Below are 19,313 nucleotides of genomic sequence, written 5' to 3'. Positions count from 1 at the left end.
GGTGCTCAGCAGAAAATGGAGTATAATAACAGTTGACATTTTTTATTTTCTGTTCTATTTTCAAAAACCCTCCGTAGCTGTATTTAAAGCGCAAACACCCCATAAATAACTTGCAATGAGTATTCCATGTCTAAAAGGCAGAGGAGCTGTCATACAACATTAACTGACAATCAAGGAAACCTTGAGGTGAACCAAAAAATGTCCAGAACATTTATTGGTTCAATAATTCAGTTTTGAGGTGAATTAGTAAAAAGTTCCAAAGTTGCTCCAGGTGAGGCTTGAACTCACAACCTCGGCATTGCTCACTGCATGTACTGCTGTATAAGTACCGCGCGCTAACCGATTGCGCCACTGGAGCTGCTGTGTTTTGGTTTTCGACATGAAACTACACCCACAAACACACACACAAGTGTACAAAAGCACCCACAAGCTCTGGCATTGTCTTTTTAGCTGACACCAAATTATGGGTGCCTTGTAGTGCCCATATTGTGCCACTGGAGCTTACCTTTTAGCCTGATATACACTTTGCCACTGATGTTCAGCCAATGGTGCAGTCAAATGTCCCTTCTACATTTTTGTCATGCTCCAGGCAGTGCCACTGGAGCCAGCATGATGCTCTTCCTCATATTCAACACGTGTCAATTGAAACACCTCCCAATGTCATCTTGGCGATGCCTATAAACACCCCAGGACTTTGATGAATTTTTCTCAACAGCAAGTGAGGCAGTTTTCCTGCAAACGGCTGGATGTACCTCAACAAGGAACGCATTGTGGTTCTATTTTGAAGATGTTTGTGTTATTACCTGTAAAGACTTGAATGCCTAACATAATCCCTGTAGACGAGGTGGCCGAGTGGTTAAGGCGATGGACTGCTAATCTGCTGTACACGCGTGGTTTCGAATCCCACCTTTGTCGATTTTAACTTTTGAAATCTTTTTTAAACATCTGCATTGCTCTAAGCACCATTGCCATTGGCTTTCAAAGAACATACAGACAAAAGTGAAAATATGCATGTTAGTGGATTAAGAAGGACACAAACAAGGTTGTCGTGTTACTGGCAGGAATGCAATCTGCTGTGCTTGACTACCCTTTGAGCCAGAATCCGGATAGAAATTTAAAAAAGCAAAGGTAATATCCATATTGTCTCTCTGCTGCCATGTACATGTTTTTTTCAACTTTCACGCATCACATCTCCTCATTAGTCACCCTAAAATTGCGCGGAATACGCACAAATTAGCTGCTCCTCAAAAAATCGGCCAGAAAAAAACAGGTCAAATCACAATCATATACATACATTCTCACACACCCTTCAAATATGTCTACCCAGTAAACATCATGTTGTGTGCTCGTTGTGTTGCTGTTATGCGTCATAACCTGAGGGGCTCTGTAGCTCAGTGGCAGAGCACTGGTCTTGTAAACCAGGGGTCGTGAGTTCGATCCTCATCAGGGCCTCCAAATGGTAATTTTCTTGAACATTGTTGAATAGGAACTGATATTGCACATTGTACCTGTGCAACCTTTTACCAATGGATTCGGGCCTATAACAAAGCCACAAGCGCAAGGTGTCTGAATAGTCTGTGGGGAAGGTCGGCTTTCTGGACCTAATTTCTTCAAGAAAAAGACCTTGATAATCTTGTGATGACAGATGCAGATGATCACGGTGAAGCCCTTACTCTATTGAACAGTACAGCGGTTCTGGGTTGCACGCCTTTCTCTATTTTCAGGGACGTTGATGTGGCAAAATTTAATTGGAAAAGGGTTATTGCCATCACTCACTATTTAAATTCAATGACATCACAGGAAGCAGCAGCATCTGAACTTTGATCTTGGCTGGAAACGTTGAATGATGCCAAACACTGGGAAACTGGAGCTTGCGTTATGCTGGTTTTACTACTAATGGTGTGCCATACGGAAGCTCAAGCACCTTCCTCTGGATTAGTGTTGTGAACCCTCCAGGAGCTCTTGTTATATTTTTCTGAACTTCAACTTGATGTGTTTATCTATCAATGGCCGGGTAAGAAAGAACGAGTCAACGATCTTGTTTCTACTATGACAAACATGATCTATTTTTCACTGACTTTGCACCACCATTGTTTTATCTCTTCTTTAAGCATGGGACTCGAGCACCGTTCCCAAACAGACGAGGTGGCCGAGTGGTTAAGGCGATGGACTGCTAATCCATTGTGCTCTGCACGCGTGGGTTCGAATCCCACCTTCGTCGTATTTTTTCTTTATAGTCTGCATTTAAACATAGACCAAAGTCTTTCAACCTCCCAGTGAAAGACAGGAATGAGTACAGATATGGAAATAGAGATGTAAAAATAAGTTCATTGGTGCAGGCGGAGAATGAAATTAGTCAAAGACTTTCCTCGTAGGTTTCCATTCTTTACTATTATAGGAGCCAAAATCAGCGCAGTTAGTAAATTCCCAAGCTTACATCCCAAATTCTTTTTTCTTTTAGTTGTCTGCCTTTTACATGTTCCTTTTGCCATCATTCTGACCTGCTATCTAAACTCATGAACCTGTTCAGCATCCTACTCAATACATACATACTCGTAAAAGTACATACTCAAGCGCATACCGACAATGTATCACCAACATAAGCACACACGCTTTCGCAAATCAGATGTATGATGACGTACTGAACACATGCAGAGATATACAGCCATTTTTACACAACCAGGAATTCATATACCTGGAGATCTACCTAGGTAAAACCCATGGTTTCTTTGCACTTTCTGTTGTTGGCTGTGAGCAAGCAGCAGGTGGCCTTGTAGCTCAGTGGCAGAGCACTGGTCTCGTAAACCAGCGGTCATGAGTACAAACCTCATCAGGGCCTCGGGCGGATTATTTTCAAAAAGCACGGGGAAGAGAAGCCAGAGTTGCACCATCTACAGAGAACCTTTTATGACGGGATGCATCCTCATAATTGAAGTCTTCCACAGAAGGAGTGAAATAGAGTTCGAGAGGAAGGCCTAATGTTTTCAGGCAAAGACTGACAAAAACCTTGCAATGTCGCATGTAGCTGCTTTGGTGAAAAGACTGTTCAAGTTCACAATGCAACGGAGGGGTGTTCCCCATCTCCATACAATCATCTCTTTGATAATGTAAACGTGCCAGGCGTGTTGAAAGACAAAGACAGACACAACCGCACATACCAGTTGAAGAAAGACAGCCAGCAAACACATTTGTATAGAGGTAAGCAAGCCTCAATTAGAGATGTGAGTCCCTCCGTTTCTGCGGGAGTCCACAAGTTTAATAAAAAATGAACACATATCTTTCATGTTCTAATGATTACCAATCTTTCTGATTAGCTCTGCATAGCTCCAATGGCTATGTGTGTGTGTGTGTGTATGTGCCCGTGTGTGTAGGGGAAGGGGTCGGTAGATGTGTTCACGCAGAGCAAGTTGCATACATCGCCAACAGCCATTCTCTCCTGCTCCTGTGCATCCAGTTCGGAAGCGAACCCACCCAATTGTTCTATATGTCTGCTACCCTGACCGCATTCACACATCATTGGCTATTAGTATGCAGCTTGTGGGCGCTGTCAATGGGATATAAGCACCATTCCCCATGTCTGCAATAGCTAGACCAGATTCTGAGGTATGATGAGCAGGGGTCCAGGCACTTCGCCTGACGAACGCCTGACGAACGCCGGGCTTAGCCCTGCCGGGCCTAGCCCTGAGGGGCCTAACTGGGCATGGCCCTGTGTAAGGTAGGCTGAGCAGGGGACCACTTGCAACTAACCTTCGGCACCAATCAGGCATGGAGAGGTCTGTGCAAAGGCCCAGCCCTTTAGCAATCTCGATCTGCAAAACCTTCAACTCCTAATTCTCATGGCTCCCAGAAGCCCTAGCCCATATGCAAATGAGGCGAGTTCCTATCAGCATCCTTGTTCTGCTTGATTTTATCAAAGTGACTGCCTGATTAGTGAAAGGGTATTTATTCTCAGAGGTTTGCTTCAAAGGCGATAATGCAGTAAATAGACAACATTATTCTTTGTAAGTTGATATTGTCTCCTGGATCCTACTCCAGTAACCCTTTTTCTACCTTTACAAATGTCTTCCGTAAGTGGTGCTCAGCAGAAAATGGAGTATAATAACAGTTGACATTTTTTATTTTCTGTTCTATTTTCAAAAACCCTCCGTAGCTGTATTTAAAGCGCAAACACCCCATAAATAACTTGCAATGAGTATTCCATGTCTAAAAGGCAGAGGAGCTGTCATACAACATTAACTGACAATCAAGGAAACCTTGAGGTGAACCAAAAAATGTCCAGAACATTTATTGGTTCAATAATTCAGTTTTGAGGTGAATTAGTAAAAAGTTCCAAAGTTGCTCCAGGTGAGGCTTGAACTCACAACCTCGGCATTGCTCACTGCATGTACTGCTGTATAAGTTCCGCGCGCTAACCGATTGCGCCACTGGAGCTGCTGGGTTTTGGTTTTCGACATGAAACTACACCCACAAACACACACACAAGTGTACAAAAGCACCCACAAGCTCTGGCATTGTCTTTTTAGCTGACACCAAATTATGGGTGCCTTGTAGTGCCCATATTGTGCCACTGGAGCTTACCTTTTAGCCTGATATACACTTTGCCACTGATGTTCAGCCAATGGTGCAGTCAAATGTCCCTTCTACATTTTTGTCATGCTCCAGGCAGTGCCACTGGAGCCAGCATGATGCTCTTCCTCATATTCAACACGTGTCAATTGAAACACCTCCCAATGTCATCTTGGCGATGCCTATAAACACCCCAGGACTTTGATGAATTTTTCTCAACAGCAAGTGAGGCAGTTTTCCTGCAAACGGCTGGATGTACCTCAACAAGGAACGCATTGTGGTTCTATTTTGAAGATGTTTGTGTTATTACCTGTAAAGACTTGAATGCCTAACATAATCCCTGTAGACGAGGTGGCCGAGTGGTTAAGGCGATGGACTGCTAATCTGCTGTACACGCGTGGTTTCGAATCCCACCTTTGTCGATTTTAACTTTTGAAATCTTTTTTAAACATCTGCATTGCTCTAAGCACCATTGCCATTGGCTTTCAAAGAACATACAGACAAAAGTGAAAATATGCATGTTAGTTGATTAAGAAGGACACAAACAAGGTTGTCGTGTTACTGGCAGGAATGCAATCTGCTGTGCTTGACTACCCTTTGAGCCAGAATCCGGATAGAAATTTAAAAAAGCAAAGGTAATATCCATATTGTCTCTCTGCTGCCATGTACATGTTTTTTTCAACTTTCACGCATCACATCTCCTCATTAGTCACCCTAAAATTGCGCGGAATACGCACAAATTAGCTGCTCCTCAAAAAATCGGCCAGAAAAAAACAGGTCAAATCACAATCATATACATACATTCTCACACACCCTTCAAATATGTCTACCCAGTAAACATCATGTTGTGTGCTCGTTGTGTTGCTGTTATGCGTCATAACCTGAGGGGCTCTGTAGCTCAGTGGCAGAGCACTGGTCTTGTAAACCAGGGGTCGTGAGTTCGATCCTCATCAGGGCCTCCAAATGGCAATTTTCTTGAACATTGTTGAATAGGAACTGATATTGCACATTGTACCTGTGCAACCTTTTACCAATGGATTCGGGCCTATAACAAAGCCACAAGCGCAAGGTGTCTGAATAGTCTGTGGGGAAGGTCGGCTTTCTGGACCTAATTTCTTCAAGAAAAAGACCTTGATAATCTTGTGATGACAGATGCAGATGATCACGGTGAAGCCCTTACTCTATTGAACAGTACAGCGGTTCTGGGTTGCACGCCTTTCTCTATTTTCAGGGACGTTGATGTGGCAAAATTTAATTGGAAAAGGGTTATTGCCATCACTCACTATTTAAATTCAATGACATCACAGGAAGCAGCAGCATCTGAACTTTGATCTTGGCTGGAAACGTTGAATGATGCCAAACACTGGGAAACTGGAGCTTGCGTTATGCTGGTTTTACTACTAATGGTGTGCCATACGGAAGCTCAAGCACCTTCCTCTGGATTAGTGTTGTGAACCCTCCAGGAGCTCTTGTTATATTTTTCTGAACTTCAACTTGATGTGTTTATCTATCAATGGCCGGGTAAGAAAGAACGAGTCAACGATCTTGTTTCTACTATGACAAACATGATCTATTTTTCACTGACTTTGCACCACCATTGTTTTATCTCTTCTTTAAGCATGGGACTCGAGCACCGTTCCCAAACAGACGAGGTGGCCGAGTGGTTAAGGCGATGGACTGCTAATCCATTGTGCTCTGCACGCGTGGGTTCGAATCCCACCTTCCTCGTATTTTTCTTTATAGTCTGCATTTAAACATAGACCAAAGTCTTTCAACCTCCCAGTGAAAGACAGGAATGAGTACAGATATGGAAATAGAGATGTAAAAATAAGTTCATTGGTGCAGGCGGAGAATGAAATTAGTCAAAGACTTTCCTCGTAGGTTTCCATTCTTTACTATTATAGGAGCCAAAATCAGCGCAGTTAGTAAATTCCCAAGCTTACATCCCAAATTCTTTTTTCTTTTAGTTGTCTGCCTTTTACATGTTCCTTTTGCCATCATTCTGACCTGCTATCTAAACTCATGAACCTGTTCAGCATCCTACTCAATACATACATACTCGTAAAAGTACATACTCAAGCGCATACCGACAATGTATCACCAACATAAGCACACACGCTTTCGCAAATCAGATGTATGATGACGTACTGAACACATGCAGAGATATACAGCCATTTTTACACAACCAGGAATTCATATACCTGGAGATCTACCTAGGTAAAACCCATGGTTTCTTTGCACTTTCTGTTGTTGGCTGTGAGCAAGCAGCAGGTGGCCTTGTAGCTCAGTGGCAGAGCACTGGTCTCGTAAACCAGCGGTCATGAGTACAAACCTCATCAGGGCCTCGGGCGGATTATTTTCAAAAAGCACGGGGAAGAGAAGCCAGAGTTGCACCATCTACAGAGAACCTTTTATGACGGGATGCATCCTCATAATTGAAGTCTTCCACAGAAGGAGTGAAATAGAGTTCGAGAGGAAGGCCTAATGTTTTCAGGCAAAGACTGACAAAAACCTTGCAATGTCGCATGTAGCTGCTTTGGTGAAAAGACTGTTCAAGTTCACAATGCAACGGAGGGGTGTTCCCCATCTCCATACAATCATCTCTTTGATAATGTAAACGTGCCAGGCGTGTTGAAAGACAAAGACAGACACAACCGCACATACCAGTTGAAGAAAGACAGCCAGCAAACACATTTGTATAGAGGTAAGCAAGCCTCAATTAGAGATGTGAGTCCCTCCGTTTCTGCGGGAGTCCACAAGTTTAATAAAAAATGAACACATATCTTTCATGTTCTAATGATTACCAATCTTTCTGATTAGCTCTGCATAGCTCCAATGGCTATGTGTGTGTGTGTGTGTATGTGCCCGTGTGTGTAGGGGAAGGGGTCGGTAGATGTGTTCACGCAGAGCAAGTTGCATACATCGCCAACAGCCATTCTCTCCTGCTCCTGTGCATCCAGTTCGGAAGCGAACCCACCCAATTGTTCTATATGTCTGCTACCCTGACCGCATTCACACATCATTGGCTATTAGTATGCAGCTTGTGGGCGCTGTCAATGGGATATAAGCACCATTCCCCATGTCTGCAATAGCTAGACCAGATTCTGAGGTATGATGAGCAGGGGTCCAGGCACTTCGCCTGACGAACGCCTGACGAACGCCGGGCTTAGCCCTGCCGGGCCTAGCCCTGAGGGGCCTAACTGGGCATGGCCCTGTGTAAGGTAGGCTGAGCAGGGGACCACTTGCAACTAACCTTCGGCACCAATCAGGCATGGAGAGGTCTGTGCAAATGCCCAGCCCTTTAGCAATCTCGATCTGCAAAACCTTCAACTCCTAATTCTCATGGCTCCCAGAAGCCCTAGCCCATATGCAAATGAGGCGAGTTCCTATCAGCATCCTTGTTCTGCTTGATTTTATCAAAGTGACTGCCTGATTAGTGAAAGGGTATTTATTCTCAGAGGTTTGCTTCAAAGGCGATAATGCAGTAAATAGACAACATTATTCTTTGTAAGTTGATATTGTCTCCTGGATCCTACTCCAGTAACCCTTTTTCTACCTTTACAAATGTCTTCCGTAAGTGGTGCTCAGCAGAAAATGGAGTATAATAACAGTTGACATTTTTTATTTTCTGTTCTATTTTCAAAAACCCTCCGTAGCTGTATTTAAAGCGCAAACACCCCATAAATAACTTGCAATGAGTATTCCATGTCTAAAAGGCAGAGGAGCTGTCATACAACATTAACTGACAATCAAGGAAACCTTGAGGTGAACCAAAAAATGTCCAGAACATTTATTGGTTCAATAATTCAGTTTTGAGGTGAATTAGTAAAAAGTTCCAAAGTTGCTCCAGGTGAGGCTTGAACTCACAACCTCGGCATTGCTCACTGCATGTACTGCTGTATAAGTACCGCGCGCTAACCGATTGCGCCACTGGAGCTGCTGTGTTTTGGTTTTCGACATGAAACTACACCCACAAACACACACACAAGTGTACAAAAGCACACACAAGCTCTGGCATTGTCTTTTTAGCTGACACCAAATTATGGGTGCCTTGTAGTGCCCATATTGTGCCACTGGAGCTTACCTTTTAGCCTGATATACACTTTGCCACTGATGTTCAGCCAATGGTGCAGTCAAATGTCCCTTCTACATTTTTGTCATGCTCCAGGCAGTGCCACTGGAGCCAGCATGATGCTCTTCCTCATATTCAACACGTGTCAATTGAAACACCTCCCAATGTCATCTTGGCGATGCCTATAAACACCCCAGGACTTTGATGAATTTTTCTCAACAGCAAGTGAGGCAGTTTTCCTGCAAACGGCTGGATGTACCTCAACAAGGAACGCATTGTGGTTCTATTTTGAAGATGTTTGTGTTATTACCTGTAAAGACTTGAATGCCTAACATAATCCCTGTAGACGAGGTGGCCGAGTGGTTAAGGCGATGGACTGCTAATCTGCTGTACACGCGTGGTTTCGAATCCCACCTTTGTCGATTTTAACTTTTGAAATCTTTTTTAAACATCTGCATTGCTCTAAGCACCATTGCCATTGGCTTTCAAAGAACATACAGACAAAAGTGAAAATATGCATGTTAGTTGATTAAGAAGGACACAAACAAGGTTGTCGTGTTACTGGCAGGAATGCAATCTGCTGTGCTTGACTACCCTTTGAGCCAGAATCCGGATAGAAATTTAAAAAAGCAAAGGTAATATCCATATTGTCTCTCTGCTGCCATGTACATGTTTTTTTCAACTTTCACGCATCACATCTCCTCATTAGTCACCCTAAAATTGCGCGGAATACGCACAAATTAGCTGCTCCTCAAAAAATCGGCCAGAAAAAAACAGGTCAAATCACAATCATATACATACATTCTCACACACCCTTCAAATATGTCTACCCAGTAAACATCATGTTGTGTGCTCGTTGTGTTGCTGTTATGCGTCATAACCTGAGGGGCTCTGTAGCTCAGTGGCAGAGCACTGGTCTTGTAAACCAGGGGTCGTGAGTTCGATCCTCATCAGGGCCTCCAAATGGTAATTTTCTTGAACATTGTTGAATAGGAACTGATATTGCACATTGTACCTGTGCAACCTTTTACCAATGGATTCGGGCCTATAACAAAGCCACAAGCGCAAGGTGTCTGAATAGTCTGTGGGGAAGGTCGGCTTTCTGGACCTAATTTCTTCAAGAAAAAGACCTTGATAATCTTGTGATGACAGATGCAGATGATCACGGTGAAGCCCTTACTCTATTGAACAGTACAGCGGTTCTGGGTTGCACGCCTTTCTCTATTTTCAGGGACGTTGATGTGGCAAAATTTAATTGGAAAAGGGTTATTGCCATCACTCACTATTTAAATTCAATGACATCACAGGAAGCAGCAGCATCTGAACTTTGATCTTGGCTGGAAACGTTGAATGATGCCAAACACTGGGAAACTGGAGCTTGCGTTATGCTGGTTTTACTACTAATGGTGTGCCATACGGAAGCTCAAGCACCTTCCTCTGGATTAGTGTTGTGAACCCTCCAGGAGCTCTTGTTATATTTTTCTGAACTTCAACTTGATGTGTTTATCTATCAATGGCCGGGTAAGAAAGAACGAGTCAACGATCTTGTTTCTACTATGACAAACATGATCTATTTTTCACTGACTTTGCACCACCATTGTTTTATCTCTTCTTTAAGCATGGGACTCGAGCACCGTTCCCAAACAGACGAGGTGGCCGAGTGGTTAAGGCGATGGACTGCTAATCCATTGTGCTCTGCACGCGTGGGTTCGAATCCCACCTTCCTCGTATTTTTTCTTTATAGTCTGCATTTAAACATAGACCAAAGTCTTTCAACCTCCCAGTGAAAGACAGGAATGAGTACAGATATGGAAATAGAGATGTAAAAATAAGTTCATTGGTGCAGGCGGAGAATGAAATTAGTCAAAGACTTTCCTCGTAGGTTTCCATTCTTTACTATTATAGGAGCCAAAATCAGCGCAGTTAGTAAATTCCCAAGCTTACATCCCAAATTCTTTTTTCTTTTAGTTGTCTGCCTTTTACATGTTCCTTTTGCCATCATTCTGACCTGCTATCTAAACTCATGAACCTGTTCAGCATCCTACTCAATACATACATACTCGTAAAAGTACATACTCAAGCGCATACCGACAATGTATCACCAACATAAGCACACACGCTTTCGCAAATCAGATGTATGATGACGTACTGAACACATGCAGAGATATACAGCCATTTTTACACAACCAGGAATTCATATACCTGGAGATCTACCTAGGTAAAACCCATGGTTTCTTTGCACTTTCTGTTGTTGGCTGTGAGCAAGCAGCAGGTGGCCTTGTAGCTCAGTGGCAGAGCACTGGTCTCGTAAACCAGCGGTTATGAGTACAAACCTCATCAGGGCCTCGGGCGGATTATTTTCAAAAAGCACGGGGAAGAGAAGCCAGAGTTGCACCATCTACAGAGAACCTTTTATGACGGGATGCATCCTCATAATTGAAGTCTTCCACAGAAGGAGTGAAATAGAGTTCGAGAGGAAGGCCTAATGTTTTCAGGCAAAGACTGACAAAAACCTTGCAATGTCGCATGTAGCTGCTTTGGTGAAAAGACTGTTCAAGTTCACAATGCAACGGAGGGGTGTTCCCCATCTCCATACAATCATCTCTTTGATAATGTAAACGTGCCAGGCGTGTTGAAAGACAAAGACAGACACAACCGCACATACCAGTTGAAGAAAGACAGCCAGCAAACACATTTGTATAGAGGTAAGCAAGCCTCAATTAGAGATGTGAGTCCCTCCGTTTCTGCGGGAGTCCACAAGTTTAATAAAAAATGAACACATATCTTTCATGTTCTAATGATTACCAATCTTTCTGATTAGCTCTGCATAGCTCCAATGGCTATGTGTGTGTGTGTGTGTATGTGCCCGTGTGTGTAGGGGAAGGGGTCGGTAGATGTGTTCACGCAGAGCAAGTTGCATACATCGCCAACAGCCATTCTCTCCTGCTCCTGTGCATCCAGTTCGGAAGCGAACCCACCCAATTGTTCTATATGTCTGCTACCCTGACCGCATTCACACATCATTGGCTATTAGTATGCAGCTTGTGGGCGCTGTCAATGGGATATAAGCACCATTCCCCATGTCTGCAATAGCTAGACCAGATTCTGAGGTATGATGAGCAGGGGTCCAGGCACTTCGCCTGACGAACGCCTGACGAACGCCGGGCTTAGCCCTGCCGGGCCTAGCCCTGAGGGGCCTAACTGGGCATGGCCCTGTGTAAGGTAGGCTGAGCAGGGGACCACTTGCAACTAACCTTCGGCACCAATCAGGCATGGAGAGGTCTGTGCAAAGGCCCAGCCCTTTAGCAATCTCGATCTGCAAAACCTTCAACTCCTAATTCTCATGGCTCCCAGAAGCCCTAGCCCATATGCAAATGAGGCGAGTTCCTATCAGCATCCTTGTTCTGCTTGATTTTATCAAAGTGACTGCCTGATTAGTGAAAGGGTATTTATTCTCAGAGGTTTGCTTCAAAGGCGATAATGCAGTAAATAGACAACATTATTCTTTGTAAGTTGATATTGTCTCCTGGATCCTACTCCAGTAACCCTTTTTCTACCTTTACAAATGTCTTCCGTAAGTGGTGCTCAGCAGAAAATGGAGTATAATAACAGTTGACATTTTTTATTTTCTGTTCTATTTTCAAAAACCCTCCGTAGCTGTATTTAAAGCGCAAACACCCCATAAATAACTTGCAATGAGTATTCCATGTCTAAAAGGCAGAGGAGCTGTCATACAACATTAACTGACAATCAAGGAAACCTTGAGGTGAACCAAAAAATGTCCAGAACATTTATTGGTTCAATAATTCAGTTTTGAGGTGAATTAGTAAAAAGTTCCAAAGTTGCTCCAGGTGAGGCTTGAACTCACAACCTCGGCATTGCTCACTGCATGTACTGCTGTATAAGTACCGCGCGCTAACCGATTGCGCCACTGGAGCTGCTGTGTTTTGGTTTTCGACATGAAACTACACCCACAAACACACACACAAGTGTACAAAAGCACCCACAAGCTCTGGCATTGTCTTTTTAGCTGACACCAAATTATGGGTGCCTTGTAGTGCCCATATTGTGCCACTGGAGCTTACCTTTTAGCCTGATATACACTTTGCCACTGATGTTCAGCCAATGGTGCAGTCAAATGTCCCTTCTACATTTTTGTCATGCTCCAGGCAGTGCCACTGGAGCCAGCATGATGCTCTTCCTCATATTCAACACGTGTCAATTGAAACACCTCCCAATGTCATCTTGGCGATGCCTATAAACACCCCAGGACTTTGATGAATTTTTCTCAACAGCAAGTGAGGCAGTTTTCCTGCAAACGGCTGGATGTACCTCAACAAGGAACGCATTGTGGTTCTATTTTGAAGATGTTTGTGTTATTACCTGTAAAGACTTGAATGCCTAACATAATCCCTGTAGACGAGGTGGCCGAGTGGTTAAGGCGATGGACTGCTAATCTGCTGTACACGCGTGGTTTCGAATCCCACCTTTGTCGATTTTAACTTTTGAAATCTTTTTTAAACATCTGCATTGCTCTAAGCACCATTGCCATTGGCTTTCAAAGAACATACAGACAAAAGTGAAAATATGCATGTTAGTTGATTAAGAAGGACACAAACAAGGTTGTCGTGTTACTGGCAGGAATGCAATCTGCTGTGCTTGACTACCCTTTGAGCCAGAATCCGGATAGAAATTTAAAAAAGCAAAGGTAATATCCATATTGTCTCTCTGCTGCCATGTACATGTTTTTTTCAACTTTCACGCATCACATCTCCTCATTAGTCACCCTAAAATTGCGCGGAATACGCACAAATTAGCTGCTCCTCAAAAAATCGCCCAGAAAAAAACAGGTCAAATCACAATCATATACATACATTCTCACACACCCTTCAAATATGTCTACCCAGTAAACATCATGTTGTGTGCTCGTTGTGTTGCTGTTATGCGTCATAACCTGAGGGGCTCTGTAGCTCAGTGGCAGAGCACTGGTCTTGTAAACCAGGGGTCGTGAGTTCGATCCTCATCAGGGCCTCCAAACGGTAATTTTCTTGAACATTGTTGAATAGGAACTGATATTGCACATTGTACCTGTGCAACCTTTTACCAATGGATTCGGGCCTATAACAAAGCCACAAGCGCAAGGTGTCTGAATAGTCTGTGGGGAAGGTCGGCTTTCTGGACCTAATTTCTTCAAGAAAAAGACCTTGATAATCTTGTGATGACAGATGCAGATGATCACGGTGAAGCCCTTACTCTATTGAACAGTACAGCGGTTCTGGGTTGCACGCCTTTCTCTATTTTCAGGGACGTTGATGTGGCAAAATTTAATTGGAAAAGGGTTATTGCCATCACTCACTATTTAAATTCAATGACATCACAGGAAGCAGCAGCATCTGAACTTTGATCTTGGCTGGAAACGTTGAATGATGCCAAACACTGGGAAACTGGAGCTTGCGTTATGCTGGTTTTACTACTAATGGTGTGCCATACGGAAGCTCAAGCACCTTCCTCTGGATTAGTGTTGTGAACCCTCCAGGAGCTCTTGTTATATTTTTCTGAACTTCAACTTGATGTGTTTATCTATCAATGGCCGGGTAAGAAAGAACGAGTCAACGATCTTGTTTCTACTATGACAAACATGATCTATTTTTCACTGACTTTGCACCACCATTGTTTTATCTCTTCTTTAAGCATGGGACTCGAGCACCGTTCCCAAACAGACGAGGTGGCCGAGTGGTTAAGGCGATGGACTGCTAATCCATTGTGCTCTGCACGCGTGGGTTTGAATCCCACCTTCCTCGTATTTTTTCTTTATAGTCTGCATTTAAACATAGACCAAAGTCTTTCAACCTCCCAGTGAAAGACAGGAATGAGTACAGATATGGAAATAGAGATGTAAAAATAAGTTCATTGGTGCAGGCGGAGAATGAAATTAGTCAAAGACTTTCCTCGTAGGTTTCCATTCTTTACTATTATAGGAGCCAAAATCAGCGCAGTTAGTAAATTCCCAAGCTTACATCCCAAATTCTTTTTTCTTTTAGTTGTCTGCCTTTTACATGTTCCTTTTGCCATCATTCTGACCTGCTATCTAAACTCATGAACCTGTTCAGCATCCTACTCAATACATACATACTCGTAAAAGTACATACTCAAGCGCATACCGACAATGTATCACCAACATAAGCACACACGCTTTCGCAAATCAGATGTATGATGACGTACTGAACACATGCAGAGATATACAGCCATTTTTACACAACCAGGAATTCATATACCTGGAGATCTACCTAGGTAAAACCCATGGTTTCTTTGCACTTTCTGTTGTTGGCTGTGAGCAAGCAGCAGGTGGCCTTGTAGCTCAGTGGCAGAGCACTGGTCTCGTAAACCAGCGGTCATGAGTACAAACCTCATCAGGGCCTCGGGCGGATTATTTTCAAAAAGCACGGGGAAGAGAAGCCAGAGTTGCACCATCTACAGAGAACCTTTTATGACGGGATGCATCCTCATAATTGAAGTCTTCCACAGAAGGAGTGAAATAGAGTTCGAGAGGAAGGCCTAATGTTTTCAGGCAAAGACTGACAAAAACCTTGCAATGTCGCATGTAGCTGCTTTGGTGAAAAGACTGTTCAAGTTCACAATGCAACGGAGGGGTGTTCCCCATCTCCATACAATCATCTCTTTGATAATGTAAACGTGCCAGGCGTGTTGAAAGACAAAGACAGACACAACCGCACATACCAGTTGAAGAAAGACAGCCAGCAAACACATTTGTATAGAGGTAAGCAAGCCTCAATTAGAGATGTGAGTCCCTCCGTTTCTGCGGGAGTCCACAAGTTTAATAAAAAATGAACACATATCTTTCATGTTCTAATGATTACCAATCTTTCTGATTAGCTCTGCATAGCTCCAATGGCTATGTGTGTGTGTGTGTGTATGTGCCCGTGTGTGTAGGGGAAGGGGTCGGTAGATGTGTTCACGCAGAGCAAGTTGCATACATCGCCAACAGCCATTCTCTCCTGCTCCTGTGCATCCAGTTCGGAAGCGAACCCACCCAATTGTTCTATATGTCTGCTACCCTGACCGCATTCACACATCATTGGCTATTAGTATGCAGCTTGTGGGCGCTGTCAATGGGATATAAGCACCATTCCCCATGTCTGCAATAGCTAGACCAGATTCTGAGGTATGATGAGCAGGGGTCCAGGCACTTCGCCTGACGAACGCCTGACGAACGCCGGGCTTAGCCCTGCCGGGCCTAGCCCTGAGGGGCCTAACTGGGCATGGCCCTGTGTAAGGTAGGCTGAGCAGGGGACCACTTGCAACTAACCTTCGGCACCAATCAGGCATGGAGAGGTCTGTGCAAAGGCCCAGCCCTTTAGCAATCTCGATCTGCAAAACCTTCAACTCCTAATTCTCATGGCTCCCAGAAGCCCTAGCCCATATGCAAATGAGGCGAGTTCCTATCAGCATCCTTGTTCTGCTTGATTTTATCAAAGTGACTGCCTGATTAGTGAAAGGGTATTTATTCTCAGAGGTTTGCTTCAAAGGCGATAATGCAGTAAATAGACAACATTATTCTTTGTAAGTTGATATTGTCTCCTGGATCCTACTCCAGTAACCCTTTTTCTACCTTTACAAATGTCTTCCGTAAGTGGTGCTCAGCAGAAAATGGAGTATAATAACAGTTGACATTTTTTATTTTCTGTTCTATTTTCAAAAACCCTCCGTAGCTGTATTTAAAGCGCAAACACCCCATAAATAACTTGCAATGAGTATTCCATGTCTAAAAGGCAGAGGAGCTGTCATACAACATTAACTGACAATCAAGGAAACCTTGAGGTGAACCAAAAAATGTCCAGAACATTTATTGGTTCAATAATTCAGTTTTGAGGTGAATTAGTAAAAAGTTCCAAAGTTGCTCCAGGTGAGGCTTGAACTCACAACCTCGGCATTGCTCACTGCATGTACTGCTGTATAAGTACCGCGCGCTAACCGATTGCGCCACTGGAGCTGCTGGGTTTTGGTTTTCGACATGAAACTACACCCACAAACACACACACAAGTGTACAAAAGCACCCACAAGCTCTGGCATTGTCTTTTTAGCTGACACCAAATTATGGGTGCCTTGTAGTGCCCATATTGTGCCACTGGAGCTTACCTTTTAGCCTGATATACACTTTGCCACTGATGTTCAGCCAATGGTGCAGTCAAATGTCCCTTCTACATTTTTGTCATGCTGCAGGCAGTGCCACTGGAGCCAGCATGATGCTCTTCCTCATATTCAACACGTGTCAATTGAAACACCTCCCAATGTCATCTTGGCGATGCCTATAAACACCCCAGGACTTTGATGAATTTTTCTCAACAGCAAGTGAGGCAGTTTTCCTGCAAACGGCTGGATGTACCTCAACAAGGAACGCATTGTGGTTCTATTTTGAAGATGTTTGTGTTATTACCTGTAAAGACTTGAATGCCTAACATAATCCCTGTAGACGAGGTGGCCGAGTGGTTAAGGCGATGGACTGCTAATCTGCTGTACACGCGTGGTTTCGAATCCCACCTTTGTCGATTTTAACTTTTGAAATCTTTTTTAAACATCTGCATTGCTCTAAGCACCATTGCCATTGGCTTTCAAAGAACATACAGACAAAAGTGAAAATATGCATGTTAGTTGATTAAGAAGGACACAAACAAGGTTGTCGTGTTACTGGCAGGAATGCAATCTGCTGTGCTTGACTACCCTTTGAGCCAGAATCCGGATAGAAATTTAAAAAAGCAAAGGTAATATCCATATTGTCTCTCTGCTGCCATGTACATGTTTTTTTCAACTTTCACGCATCACATCTCCTCATTAGTCACCCTAAAATTGCGCGGAATACGCACAAATTAGCTGCTCCTCAAAAAATCGCCCAGAAAAAAACAGGTCAAATCACAATCATATACATACATTCTCACACACCCTTCAAATATGTCTACCCAGTAAACATCATGTTGTGTGCTCGTTGTGTTGCTGTTATGCGTCATAACCTGAGGGGCTCTGTAGCTCAGTGGCAGAGCACTGGTCTTGTAAAGCAGGGGTCGTGAGTTCGATCCTCATCAGGGCCTCCAAATGGTAATTTTCTTGAACATTGTTGAATAGGAACTGATATTGCACATTGTACCTGTGCAACCTTTTACCAATGGATTCGGCCCTATAACAAAGCCACAAGCGCAAGGTGTCTGAATAGTCTGTGGGGAAGGTCGGCTTTCTGGACCTAATTTCTTCAAGAAAAAGACCTTGATAATCTTGTGATGACAGATGCAGATGATCACGGTGAAGCCCTTACTCTATTGAACAGTACAGCGGTTCTGGGTTGCACGCCTTTCTCTATTTTCAGGGACGTTGATGTGGCAAAATTTAATTGGAAAAGGGTTATTGCCATCACTCACTATTTAAATTCAATGACATCACAGGAAGCAGCAGCATCTGAACTTTGATCTTGGCTGGAAACGTTGAATGATGCCAAACACTGGGAAACTGGAGCTTGCGTTATGCTGGTTTTACTACTAATGGTGTGCCATACGGAAGCTCAAGCACCTTCCTCTGGATTAGTGTTGTGAACCCTCCAGGAGCTCTTGTTATATTTTTCTGAACTTCAACTTGATGTGTTTATCTATCAATGGCCGGGTAAGGAAGAACGAGTCAACGATCTTGTTTCTACTATGACAAACATGATCTATTTTTCACTGACTTTGCACCACCATTGTTTTATCTCTTCTTTAAGCATGGGACTCGAGCACCGTTCCCAAACAGACGAGGTGGCCGAGTGGTTAAGGCGATGGACTGCTAATCCATTGTGCTCTGCACGCGTGGGTTCGAATCCCACCTTCCTCGTATTTTTTCTTTATAGTCTGCATTTAAACATAGACCAAAGTCTTTCAACCTCCCTGTGAAAGACAGGAATGAGTACAGATATGGAAATAGAGATGTAAAAATAAGTTCATTGGTGCAGGCGGAGAATGAAATTAGTCAAAGACTTTCCTCGTAGGTTTCCATTCTTTACTATTATAGGAGCCAAAATCAGCGCAGTTAGTAAATTCCCAAGCTTACATCCCAAATTCTTTTTTCTTTTAGTTGTCTGCCTTTTACATGTTCCTTTTGCCATCATTCTGACCTGCTATCTAAACTCATGAACCTGTTCAGCATCCTACTCAATACATACATACCCGTAAAAGTACATACTCAAACGCATACCGACAATGTATCACCAACATAAGCACACACGCTTTCGCAAATCAGATGTATGATGACGTACTGAACACATGCAGAGATATACAGCCATTTTTACACAACCAGAAATTCATATACCTGGAGATCTAACTAGGTAAAACCCATGGTTTCTTTGCACTTTCTGTTGTTGGCTGTGAGCAAGCAGCAGGTGGCCTTGTAGCTCAGTGGCAGAGCACTGGTCTCGTAAACCAGCGGTCATGAGTTCAAACCTCATCAGGGCCTCGGGCGGATTATTTTCAAAAAGCACGGGGAAGAGAAGCCAGAGTTGCACCATCTACAGAGAACCTTTTATGACGGGATGCATCCTCATAATTGAAGTCTTCCACAGAAGGAGTGAAATAGAGTTCGAGAGGAAGGCGTAATGTTTTCAGGCAAAGACTGACAAAAACCTTGCAATGTCGCATG

The 19,313-nt window shown here is 43.5% G+C and overlaps 20 non-coding genes across 20 annotated transcripts; 15 read left to right on the top strand and 5 right to left on the bottom strand.

The window, feature by feature from the left end:
- Positions 1-263: 263 nt before the first annotated feature.
- TRNAI-UAU (transfer RNA isoleucine (anticodon UAU)) lies at positions 264-358 on the bottom strand. Its single transcript has 2 exons — positions 321-358; positions 264-299 (listed from the first exon to the last, which is right to left on the bottom strand). It is a non-coding gene; the product is annotated as a tRNA-Ile (tRNA).
- A 1,022-nt stretch (positions 359-1,380) lies between these two features.
- On the top strand, positions 1,381-1,452 carry TRNAT-UGU (transfer RNA threonine (anticodon UGU)). Its single transcript has one exon. It is a non-coding gene; the product is annotated as a tRNA-Thr (tRNA).
- A 687-nt stretch (positions 1,453-2,139) lies between these two features.
- TRNAS-GCU (transfer RNA serine (anticodon GCU)) lies at positions 2,140-2,221 on the top strand. The gene has a single exon. It is a non-coding gene; the product is annotated as a tRNA-Ser (tRNA).
- Positions 2,222-2,767: 546 nt separating this feature from the next.
- TRNAT-CGU (transfer RNA threonine (anticodon CGU)) lies at positions 2,768-2,839 on the top strand. The gene has a single exon. It is a non-coding gene; the product is annotated as a tRNA-Thr (tRNA).
- A 1,497-nt stretch (positions 2,840-4,336) lies between these two features.
- On the bottom strand, positions 4,337-4,431 carry TRNAI-UAU (transfer RNA isoleucine (anticodon UAU)). The gene is made up of 2 exons: positions 4,394-4,431; positions 4,337-4,372 (listed from the first exon to the last, which is right to left on the bottom strand). It is a non-coding gene; the product is annotated as a tRNA-Ile (tRNA).
- Positions 4,432-5,453: 1,022 nt separating this feature from the next.
- TRNAT-UGU (transfer RNA threonine (anticodon UGU)) lies at positions 5,454-5,525 on the top strand. The gene has a single exon. It is a non-coding gene; the product is annotated as a tRNA-Thr (tRNA).
- A 687-nt stretch (positions 5,526-6,212) lies between these two features.
- On the top strand, positions 6,213-6,294 carry TRNAS-GCU (transfer RNA serine (anticodon GCU)). The gene has a single exon. It is a non-coding gene; the product is annotated as a tRNA-Ser (tRNA).
- A 545-nt stretch (positions 6,295-6,839) lies between these two features.
- TRNAT-CGU (transfer RNA threonine (anticodon CGU)) lies at positions 6,840-6,911 on the top strand. The gene has a single exon. It is a non-coding gene; the product is annotated as a tRNA-Thr (tRNA).
- Positions 6,912-8,408: 1,497 nt separating this feature from the next.
- TRNAI-UAU (transfer RNA isoleucine (anticodon UAU)) lies at positions 8,409-8,503 on the bottom strand. The gene is made up of 2 exons: positions 8,466-8,503; positions 8,409-8,444 (listed from the first exon to the last, which is right to left on the bottom strand). It is a non-coding gene; the product is annotated as a tRNA-Ile (tRNA).
- A 1,022-nt stretch (positions 8,504-9,525) lies between these two features.
- Positions 9,526-9,597, top strand: TRNAT-UGU (transfer RNA threonine (anticodon UGU)). Its single transcript has one exon. It is a non-coding gene; the product is annotated as a tRNA-Thr (tRNA).
- A 687-nt stretch (positions 9,598-10,284) lies between these two features.
- Positions 10,285-10,366, top strand: TRNAS-GCU (transfer RNA serine (anticodon GCU)). The gene has a single exon. It is a non-coding gene; the product is annotated as a tRNA-Ser (tRNA).
- A 546-nt stretch (positions 10,367-10,912) lies between these two features.
- On the top strand, positions 10,913-10,984 carry TRNAT-CGU (transfer RNA threonine (anticodon CGU)). The gene has a single exon. It is a non-coding gene; the product is annotated as a tRNA-Thr (tRNA).
- Positions 10,985-12,481: 1,497 nt separating this feature from the next.
- On the bottom strand, positions 12,482-12,576 carry TRNAI-UAU (transfer RNA isoleucine (anticodon UAU)). Its single transcript has 2 exons — positions 12,539-12,576; positions 12,482-12,517 (listed from the first exon to the last, which is right to left on the bottom strand). It is a non-coding gene; the product is annotated as a tRNA-Ile (tRNA).
- Positions 12,577-13,598: 1,022 nt separating this feature from the next.
- On the top strand, positions 13,599-13,670 carry TRNAT-UGU (transfer RNA threonine (anticodon UGU)). The gene has a single exon. It is a non-coding gene; the product is annotated as a tRNA-Thr (tRNA).
- Positions 13,671-14,357: 687 nt separating this feature from the next.
- TRNAS-GCU (transfer RNA serine (anticodon GCU)) lies at positions 14,358-14,439 on the top strand. Its single transcript has one exon. It is a non-coding gene; the product is annotated as a tRNA-Ser (tRNA).
- Positions 14,440-14,985: 546 nt separating this feature from the next.
- TRNAT-CGU (transfer RNA threonine (anticodon CGU)) lies at positions 14,986-15,057 on the top strand. Its single transcript has one exon. It is a non-coding gene; the product is annotated as a tRNA-Thr (tRNA).
- Positions 15,058-16,554: 1,497 nt separating this feature from the next.
- On the bottom strand, positions 16,555-16,649 carry TRNAI-UAU (transfer RNA isoleucine (anticodon UAU)). The gene is made up of 2 exons: positions 16,612-16,649; positions 16,555-16,590 (listed from the first exon to the last, which is right to left on the bottom strand). It is a non-coding gene; the product is annotated as a tRNA-Ile (tRNA).
- Positions 16,650-17,671: 1,022 nt separating this feature from the next.
- TRNAT-UGU (transfer RNA threonine (anticodon UGU)) lies at positions 17,672-17,743 on the top strand. Its single transcript has one exon. It is a non-coding gene; the product is annotated as a tRNA-Thr (tRNA).
- Positions 17,744-18,430: 687 nt separating this feature from the next.
- Positions 18,431-18,512, top strand: TRNAS-GCU (transfer RNA serine (anticodon GCU)). Its single transcript has one exon. It is a non-coding gene; the product is annotated as a tRNA-Ser (tRNA).
- Positions 18,513-19,058: 546 nt separating this feature from the next.
- Positions 19,059-19,130, top strand: TRNAT-CGU (transfer RNA threonine (anticodon CGU)). The gene has a single exon. It is a non-coding gene; the product is annotated as a tRNA-Thr (tRNA).
- The last annotated feature ends 183 nt before the right edge of the window (positions 19,131-19,313 follow it).

The sequence above is a fragment of the Ambystoma mexicanum genome, unplaced genomic scaffold, assembly GCF_040938575.1.
Source record: "Ambystoma mexicanum isolate Mex_15411 unplaced genomic scaffold, UKY_AmexF1_1 Mex_scaf46, whole genome shotgun sequence".
In the NCBI taxonomy this organism is placed as follows: Eukaryota; Metazoa; Chordata; class Amphibia; order Caudata; family Ambystomatidae; genus Ambystoma; species Ambystoma mexicanum.
The sequence above is the reverse complement of the archived record's forward strand: the minus strand, read 5'-3'. Positions and strand labels throughout refer to the sequence as shown.